The sequence below is a fragment of the Cricetulus griseus genome, chromosome 8 (genome assembly GCF_003668045.3).
Source record: "Cricetulus griseus strain 17A/GY chromosome 8, alternate assembly CriGri-PICRH-1.0, whole genome shotgun sequence".
Taxonomy (NCBI): Eukaryota; Metazoa; Chordata; class Mammalia; order Rodentia; family Cricetidae; genus Cricetulus; species Cricetulus griseus.
Window position 1 is genome coordinate 21,355,139 of NC_048601.1, and position 9,950 is coordinate 21,365,088.

Genomic DNA, 9,950 nt, shown 5'->3' on the forward strand with positions numbered 1-9,950 from the left:
TTTTTTTTTGGTTTTTTGAGACAGGGTTTCTCTGTGTAGCTTTGGTGCCTAGCCTGGCACTCGCTCTGGAGACCAGGCTGGCCTTGAACTCACAGGATCTGCCTGCCTCTGCCTCCCGAGTGCTGGGATTAAAGGTGTGCGCCACCAACGCCTGGCTAAATAAATCTTTAAAATAAAAGTATTTGCTGCTTTTCAAGAGAACCTGGGTTCAATTCCCAGCACCCACATGCAGCTCACAACTGTCTACAACTCCAGTTCCAGGGGGTCCAATGCCCTCTCTGGCTTCCATGGGCACTGCACACATGTGGTTCACAAACATACATGCAGGAAAAATAATAAATTTTTTGTTTTGTTTTTGTTTTTCAAGACAGGGTTTCTCCGTGGCTTTGGAGGCTATCCAGGAACTAGCTCTTGTAGACCAGGCTGGCCTCGAACTTACAGAGATCTGCCTGCCTCTGCCTTCCGAGTGCTGGGATTAAAGGCTTGCACCACCAACTCCCGGCAAAAAATAAATCTTTAATTTTTTTTTCTAAAAAGTAGGCTGTGGGGCACAGACCTGTAATTCCAGAGGCTGAGGCAGTACAATAGATTGGACTTATACAGAGAAATATAATAGGTTTATATAATATATAGGGCCGGAGAGTTGGCTCAGAGGTTAAGAGCACCGACTGCTCTTCCAAAGGTCCTGAGTTCAATCCCCAGCAACCACATGGTGGCTTACAACCATCCATTATGAGATCTGGTGCCCTCTTCTGGTGTGCAGATATACATGGAAGCAGAATGTTGTATACATAATAAATAAATAAATAAATAAATAAAAGAAACTCAGTTGTCTTTGCCTCCATAAAAAAGAAAGAAAATAAAAAACCAAACAAAAATTTCAATATATATATAATATATATTATATATATATTATATATATATATTATAAAGGCTTATATAGGGAAATCCTTCCCTTTTCCAAAACACAAACAGGGTTAGGGACTCAGTATGAGCTGGCATGTGCACCTGTGTGCACATACACACAGAAAGAGAAAACTGAATAAAAACAACGAAAATCTATTTACATTGTATTGTATGGGTTATAAGCAACCTAGAGATAGATGGTTTCAGGGAAGAAAGGGAGAACACAGGGTCTCAGGTGACCTAGACGGCTCTAAAGCTAAATAGTCGAGGGTGGCCTTGAACTTCTGTTCCTCCAGCTTCCATCTCCCAAGTGCTGGGGTTACAGGCATGTGGTACCTGACCCGGGCTCAGAGACAGACAGGTGCTTTAAGATATAGGGACAATATGTGTAGGATTTATGCCTCCAAAGCTGTTGGCATCTGAAGGGGTCTGAGATACTAGTGTCCCACAGATACTGATACTAGTACCAAATGAGACATAAACATGCTGAAAAGAGCCGGGCGTTGGTGGCACACGCCTTTAATCCCAGCACTCAGGAAGCAGAGGCAGGCAGATCTCTGTGAGTTCGAGGCGGTCTCCAGAGCGAGTGCCAGGATAGGCTCCAAAGCTACACAGAGAAACCCTGTCTCGAAAAACCAAAAAAAAAAAAATGCTGAAAAGGAAAGGAACCCCCCACCCAGTGCCCCCATGTCCCTCTGCTCCACTTAGAGCAAGCCAGTGAACTCTGCACATACCTTGTGCTTTCAGGCCTCTGCCTTGGCAGCTGGCACTTCTTCAACCTGGAATGCCCTTCCTCCCATTCTTGACCTGACAAATCCAGTCATTTTACATGAAGCCATGCCACCCCCTTCCTAGGAAGCTCTGTCTTCCTCAGCAGGGCCGCTGTGGTCTAGCCCTTTCCTTTGTGCTACTCAGGGTTTGAGGTACACAGACACCTCAGCTGTTCCTATATATATGGCAACAGCTAGCTCTTAGCCACTCTCCTTAGCTCTGAGAAGGAGGGGCTTCACGGGGTGACTCGTTCGTCTTTGTCAGCTCAGTATCTACACCAGTCACGGGATCCCAGCCAGGCTATGCCTGTAGTCTCTAATCCTCCCTACAGTTCTTTGAGGCAGGTGTTTGTCTTAATTGTTATAGGAAAGACAACAAAAGCACAAAAACTGGTCTGTGAGGAATGAAGGCAGGACCCAAATCTTGGGCCACCCAGCTCCAAAGTCCAAGCTGTGCATTGTGGCTCCTAACGAGAGTGAATAGGAGGCTTTGCAGATGGGTACTGCACAGAGTACCTAGACTTTTATAATTGCCCGTATGAAATCTATGCCCGTGGGTGACATTTCATTTCCTCTTTTGTCCAATTGCCATTCATTTCACTAACCCACTTCCTTTTTAACCCTCTCAGCACAATGGTAGCATACACCCATCTCTCTTTCACACACACACACCACGGTATGCCTCTTAACAATTTTCCCTGAAGTACTTAAGTGCTAGGCAAGGAGAAGTGGTACATTCCTGAGGTCCCAGCTACTCAGGAGGCTGAGACAGGAGAAGCCCAGGAGTGAGGGCCAGCCTGAGCCAGAAGGAACACCTCAAAAAGAAAAAAGCCATTTATTTAGCTTGCTGCTTTTAAGTGCTTTGAATCCATCCACTGTTTTATGTATCTATCCTCTCACCCAACTAGACAGTAAAGCCCTAGGGTGAGGTCATGTTCTTAGACACACACTTTAGCCCTGCACTAGGTCTCCTGAGTGACTCTCTTTGGCCACTTGAAAGGAAAGTGGTTTCCATCCAACAATTAGCTTATTCTTAGTGCTACTGAACCACCTAACCATTTACCACACTTCTGCCTCTGCTCTTTACTGACTCACAGGACACCAAGTCTCTTCGAAGGCCATAGGAAAACACTTGCATTCGAGTTTCAGTAGGGGGACTGGAGATGGCAGATGAGAGCCTGTACAGGGGACCAGGGTTCATTTCTCAGCACTCATGTTAGGTGACCCTAACATGGAACATAACCTGGAACTCCAGTTCCAGGGACTCCAACACCTCCAGGTCCCTCAGGTACCTGCATATACCCACAAACAGACAGATGCATAAGTATACATTATTTTTTTAAAAATTAATGGGTCTGGAGAGATGGCTCAGTGGTTAAGAGCACTGGCTGCTTTTCCAGGGGATCAGGGTTCAATTCCCATCACCCACATGGCAGCTAAAATTGTGTATAACTCCAGTTCCAGGGGTTCTAACACCTTCACACAGACATATATACATGCGGGCAAAACACCAATGAACACAAAAGAAAAATAAACAAATCATTATAAAATTAATGAAAATTTTAAAACATTTTTAAAATTCAGTAACAGTTTATAAGCAAAAGAGCAAGAACTATCATTTTTAACCAAAAGCTTACCATTTTACTTGTAAAATCAATTAACTCCTGACATTAGGATGATACTAATCACAGTTTAGATATTGAGTGCAGGAATGCCTTCTTTTCCAATAATTTCAAGTCTATCTTCCTGTTAAAACAAGTTTGAGCAGATCAAAATGCCGAAGCTTCTTTGAACTGCTACTTAAAGAGTCCCCAAGAGAAGGAAATGGTGGCGGTCTCATTACCCTATTCCAAAAAGAGGTTCTTGGATTTCTTTACAGTGGAGACTGTGAAGCTCCCTCTTCCCAACAGTCAGAAAGGCCATGCTGCTAAGGTCCCTGCCTGGCTCCTTACCTTATTCCCCTCCTTCCCTGAGTCCTGGCCAGGCTCCTGGCTCAGGAGCTATATGGGCTCAGTGCCAGGCCAGATGGCAAAGATGGGAAAAACTGCCAAAGAGGAGGCAAACAGGAAATGGAAAGAGGGGTGTTGGTGTGGGGGAGAGGTAGCACAGACCCTCTCCCCAATTCTGCCTTGAAGAAGAGGCCAGGCTGGGGGGAAATGGGGAAAAATATTTAAGTAGCAGCTACCTCCAAAGAGAAGGAACAGTGGAGTTTCATTTCACCAGCTAGGAGGAGGGTCATGGAGGCCTGCCTAGCTTGCTAACACGGACACTCACTGATGTCACATAAGCACACACGACACACATTTTCATACGCAGACACTCGGAGCATGCATACATTAGCATCCAAATCAGTGTCTGTGTACATGCGGTTACACTTGCAGAGCCACGTGGGCCAGAGAAGAAAGAGGAGCCCCTTCCCCTGCCTTAGGGAGAATCTTAAACAGCTGCTCAGAGAGCCAGGTTCCTTCAAAAACTCATGCTCACACAGATATAGGCAAAGATACCTCAGCCCACAGGCATGGAGAGCCAAAGGAACCACAATCAGCATAGAGGAACCAGAGGCACAACGCTCTCCACCGCCGTGCTGCTCAAATCAGAGCAGGCGGATTGCTCCAGGTGTCTCTGTCTTTTGGATCCCATGTGCACATCTGGGGCCCGAGCTCCTTACCTCCTCAGGACCTCTGGAACCTGTTCCATTGCCCTCTGAGCTGGGCTGGGTGCTGCTCTTAGCTGAGATAAGAGAGAGGGGCAGGGCTATTTTCTGCCACAGGCAGGAAGTAAGAATCAAGAATAAAGTGGGCAGGAGGCTAGCTCATGATCGGTCCTCCATGCTGCTCCCCAAGCTCTATACAAGCAAGCGGGTCATCTGCCCCAGCACGCAACCACTGCAGGCCGAGGACTCAACAGTGAAGACAGGAAGAGTCTGCTCACCACTGTCACTGTGTTCCCACACCTTGATGTCTCACACGTGCCTCAGATGCCTTGCTCGGTGATTCCCGTTACCAATTTACATCTTTCTGCCTTCTCCATAGGGCCAAAATTCAGGTCTTTGTGCCCACAGTTACCTCTGGGATACATAGCCTCAGGTCATTTCTCAGCAGGAACACAGGAAATAGCACTCTTCCTTCCTTCCTTTCTTCCTTCCTTCCTTTCTTTTTTTCTTTTTCTTGTTGTTTTTGAGACAGGGTTTCTCTGTGAAATAGTCAGTTCTGGCTGTCTTGGAACTCACTCTGTAGACCAGGCTGGCCTCAAACTCACAGAGATCTATCTGCCTGCCTCTGCCTCCCGAGTGCTGGGACTAGAGGCATGGGCCACCACCGCCCAGCCATAGCACCCCTCTTTCTAAGTGTCTAAGTGTCTAAGTTGCTGGTTAGACACTTCCTCTGCTTCTGTTCGAGCAACACTGGGTAATGCACCTCTCCCCTGACAGGCTTGGGTGCAAGGGTGACATCATATCCATTCACTAAGCTCCCCACAGGGCCCCTGGGTTTTCTGAGACCCCTGTCCTAGACTTGTTAGTTCTGGCCCAGCCTCGGGAGTGCTGGTATATACCTGTAATGCCCACACTTGGGAGGCAGAAAGCAGGAAGGTCACCACAAGTCCCAGACCCGGTCTACACAGCCAGGTTCAGAGCAGGCAAGGAAGCCCTGTCCTCCAGGGTGTGCACACTTTTCTGTATAGTGAGTTCAGGGCAGCAGAATTGCACGGTAAGACTTTCTCTCAAAACAAAATTAAACGAAAAGGTGTGTTCCTACCCTTCCTGGGCACAGATTAATCCTGCCAGTCAGCTTCTCCTGAGACTGAGGGACAGGGAAAAGATGGGAGGGGCTGTGGTTTGGGGAGGTCAGAGTGAGGTCACCCAGCCTAGAATTAGATTAGAATTAGAGTCTGGGGTTACCAGAAAGAGGGCGGAGGCCTCCTATGGCTCAGGTCACAGAGATAGCCATCCCTTGCCTGGTCACTGGGAGTCCTGTCTTCTCCCTTGCTCAAGGCTGCCCTGCTTGCCCTCTCTCCACCACAGTCTTTCTTTCCCTGACCTTCCAACATCATCTTCAGCCTCAGTCGCCCTCCTGGGCGCAACCATTTCCCTCCCTCTTCAGCGAGTTTTCCCTCTCCTCACCCTTCTTCCTTTTCCTTGAGGTAGGGTCTCTGGGCTGACTTGGAATTCATGACAATTCTCCTGCCTCAGGCTCCAGAGTGCTGGGAATATGATCACCCTTCACAATGTTTTTCTGGGAAAGACAGACGTCAAAGGTGGCCCAGAGCTCAATAATTAGTTTCTCTGATGTGTAGATGACAGCTTACCCACCTCTCCCTCCAAAGCTGGAAAAACAGGAAAGAAAGTTCCAAACCCCCCCCTCCCCCAAGTCACTGCTATAGGCTCAGCCCCATGCTGTTCTGTGCCCTGTGTGCATCTTACCCTTTGCTTCAGGCCTGACAGGTCCTGCCTCTTCTGAATAACCTCCTGGAGCCTTTTAGGCTGGGTGACCTCACTCTGAACTTCCATCGTACCACTGGGCCCACACCCTTCGATGCTTCGTGCACACTAGGCAAGCCTTTGCCTCCCAACTACACCGCTATTCCCACCAGCTCTCCCCGATTCTGCTGCCTCCTCCTGGGCTTCCTCTTCTTCTTCTTATCATTATTATACCCCTGGTCATAAAAGGTCTCTGTGTCAGTGGGGTCCATACTGGGAGGAGTGGGGTGAGGAGAGCTAATGGCGGCAGACAGCACAGTCTGAGCTGGCCTCTACTGTCTCTGGCTGTTTGGGAGGTGAGGTTCACTGTCACATTCCTGGCCTCCATTTCCCCCAGGGCTATGGCTTCAGCTTATCATAAGTGAAGAGCTCTGGAAGTACAAGACTGTGAGTCCCTTTCTTGTCACTGAGCCCCTAAAACCACAGGCAGCAGGCAGGCAGTGGCCTGCACAAGTATGGCAAAGGTCCCAGACGGCCTTACGCAGGTTCCCACATATGCATGATAGCTCATTTCCTCCCTTCATGCCACTCATGAGCCCTATTCTGTCAAAGCCATGGGGACAGAGACCATGCAGCCCAACACCCTTCTATTACAGCATTTCACATTGGGGCAGTGCTTCCTGAAAACCCATTAAAATGTACCTAGAAGGGCTGGGGGTAGTTCACTGGTAGAAAGATTACCATCGTTCCCAAGGCCCTGGGCTTAATCTCTGGCATAGCAAAAAATAGACTTTGGAGACTGAGCATTGTGGCACACCTGGGTCCAATCAACTACCAGGAAAGCTGATGGGATGGGGCATCATTTGTGTTAGGAGTTGAAGACCAACTAGAGCACAATGAGGTTTCATTCCCACAAAGGGTCAGGAGACTGGGGATGGAACTCAAGTCGGTAGAGCGCTTGCCTAGTATGCTCTGGGTTCAGCCCCCAGCACTTGCAGAAACCTGATGTGGTGGTCAATGCCCGTAATCCTACACTCTAGAGAGAGGGAGAGGGATCACGAGTTTAAGGTCCTCCTTGGTTACATACAGATTTTGAGGCTAGCCTGGGCTACATCTCAGGGGTGGGGGGGGCACTCAGTGGTAAGGTAAGTGCTTTATACTCAATGGTTTATACCCATTCCGCCCTCAGCACCAAATAACCAAATAAAACACACCTTGGTGACCTGGGAAGGCTATCTTTCCCAGCCAGCTCATTAGCCAACTTGGACCAGTTCAGCTCAGTGTCTTCCAGGTTAGGACCTGGCCCTGCCGGATGAGTGGGTGTGAGGGGAGCAGAGCTCAGAGAGCTCTCCACAGGGAGCTGGGGGTAAGCATGAAAGCAGGTGCCTAGAGGTTTAGGGCAAGACCCTAAGGTGGCCCACAGTGGGGCTTCAGGCCCTCTCATGTGTCAGGCATGTTGGCTGCCTCTTCAGGCTCCCTTGGAAAGATCTCTCCACAGGGGGCAGCTCCATTTGCCCCTTCACCTTATCCAGAGAGCCTGTGGCCTACCCATGGTTCCCCTCACCAATGGCCCCTGTCACACCCCCATACCTGTGCTCTGTTGCTCTTCCTCTGCCGATGCCCCAAGACTGCTTCCGCTGGCACTCTGGGCTGGGCTGAGCTGTGCTGGTAGGACCTGCTCTGGGCGGGCCTGACACACCCACCTCACAGATCTCAGTCCATCCCTCCCAGCTCTGTGCACTCACACAACCCCACAGAGTCAAAGTGGAGAAAAGCCTTGACCACAGACACCTTCCCAAACAGAGCAGAGATGCAAGTCCCCAGAGCCCTAACTCTAGTCTCCCAACTCCCCAACTGTGGCTCACAGGCGTGCAGTTTCCGGGAACTCCAGGAGGCACACTCACCCACTGATGCCTGATGACTAACACCCCCCCCCCCATGCTGTTCTCACCTGTCTCCTCCCTGCCTGTCTCTCTTCCTCTCTTGGGTCAGCTAGGTGGTTTACTGCATGTGGCTGGTGGTGACATCTTCCCCTGCCTAGGGCCCATGGGCATGCCAAGTGTTCTCCCTCCCTGAGCACACACCCGGTTCCTCCATCAAAACTGTGGCCTATCTGGATGTTTCCTACTCTCCCTCTGCTTCAGGCTGGGAGCTCCTAGAGGCAGGGAGCCTATGGTGGTTCCTGTCTGCATCTTTGGGCTGAGAAAACCTATTTACTACATAGGCAAAGACTGTTTGTTTTTTGAGGTAGCTGGAAAGGGTATTATGGTTAAATGAGTTTGGCAAACACTAGGCAAAATGCAGTATTAACATGTTTCTGATAAGCCATGGGCTGATTACTCCAGCTGGCTGAGGGTACATGGGGGTGAATTATCCTAACTGTATTTTTTCCTTTGTGAGGATTGAATCTAGCACCTCTATGACAGCAGGTGCTCTACCACTAAACCACACCCAGATCGACTATTTTGGGCATGTTTCAACTTTTTCTCTTTTTCTTCTTTGAGACAGTGTTGTAATTAAAACAAAACAAAAATACTGTGAAGAGAAGTCATGCCACACAACAGTGAAAAGTTTCTACACCCCGATAAGCCTCTCTGCCGTTGCAGCAATCCAAATCAGACCAAATTAAACTGGATTAGAGCCGGGGGTTGGTGGCACACGCCTTTAATCCCAGCACTCGGGAGGCAGAGGCAGAGGCAGGATCTGTGAGTTCGAGGCCAGCCTGGTCTCCAGAGCAAGTGCCAGGATAGGCTCCAAAGCTACACAGAGAAAACCCTGTCTCGAAAAACCAAAAAAAGAAAAAAAAAACTGAATTAGAAAAAGCCCATCCCCCCCCCCAGGGAAAGAGAGACCTGAGGCAGTTTAAATACCCTGTGGGAGTGGCCTTGAGCATCTCTGGGGGAGGGGGTCATCATTTAGCAGGCTTTCTGAGATGCAGCAGGGTTTGGAGAGAGATGGGGTGAGACTTGTGTGGAATTTCTGCCATACCATCCCAGACTCTGGGTATATGGATGCCAGGGGCTGGGGTGGAGCTTCCACTATAATAAACAGGACTCACACAGGAGGTTTATTGGGAGAGAGAGAAGGGGCAGAAAAAGGAGCAGAGAGGGGAGCAGAGACTGGTCCCTGCGGACAAGAGTGATGGAGAGGAAGAGAAAGAGAGAGAGGGAGGGAGGGATGAGGGAGGGAGGGAGGAAGGATGGAGGGAGGGAGGGAGGGAGGGAGGGAGGGAGGGAGAGAAGAGGTGGCAGGACCCTTTTAAAAGGGAACATAGTGAATGTGCACAGGTGGTGCTCTTAGTGGCTGCAGCTGGGGGCGCATCCCATCAGAACCTCAAGGACAGGCCAGGACAGATGCCTGAATACTAACAGACAGATCTTATTATGTATCTCTGACTAGTTTAGCCCTCACGATGTAGACCAGGCTGACCTTGAACTCATAGATTCTCCTGCCTCTGCTTCCTGAGCGCTGGCATTAAAGGTATATACCACCATGATTGGCAATCTCTTGATTTTTTTTTTTTAAAGTAAATTTGTGCTTCAGAAAACCACAATTGATCACAATGTGAAGACTAATTCATGCTGGTGTGCCCAGCCCCAACGGATACATCCACAATACACCGCCCGGGCCTAAGGTTCAGGGAACGTCTCCAAAGAAGGGCAAAAAGACTGCAGAACCAGAGGAACAGGAAGTCCAATGTGAAAATGTCTCCTAGAAATGACAGGGAAACTTCATCCTTGGTACGTCAGCAAGGCCTTATGGCTGCCTACATAAGATCTGAACAATAACAACACCAATGCATGCCGACGTGGAAGGGGAATACCCACCAGGAGCCCACCTGTAGACAAAGAGCCGCT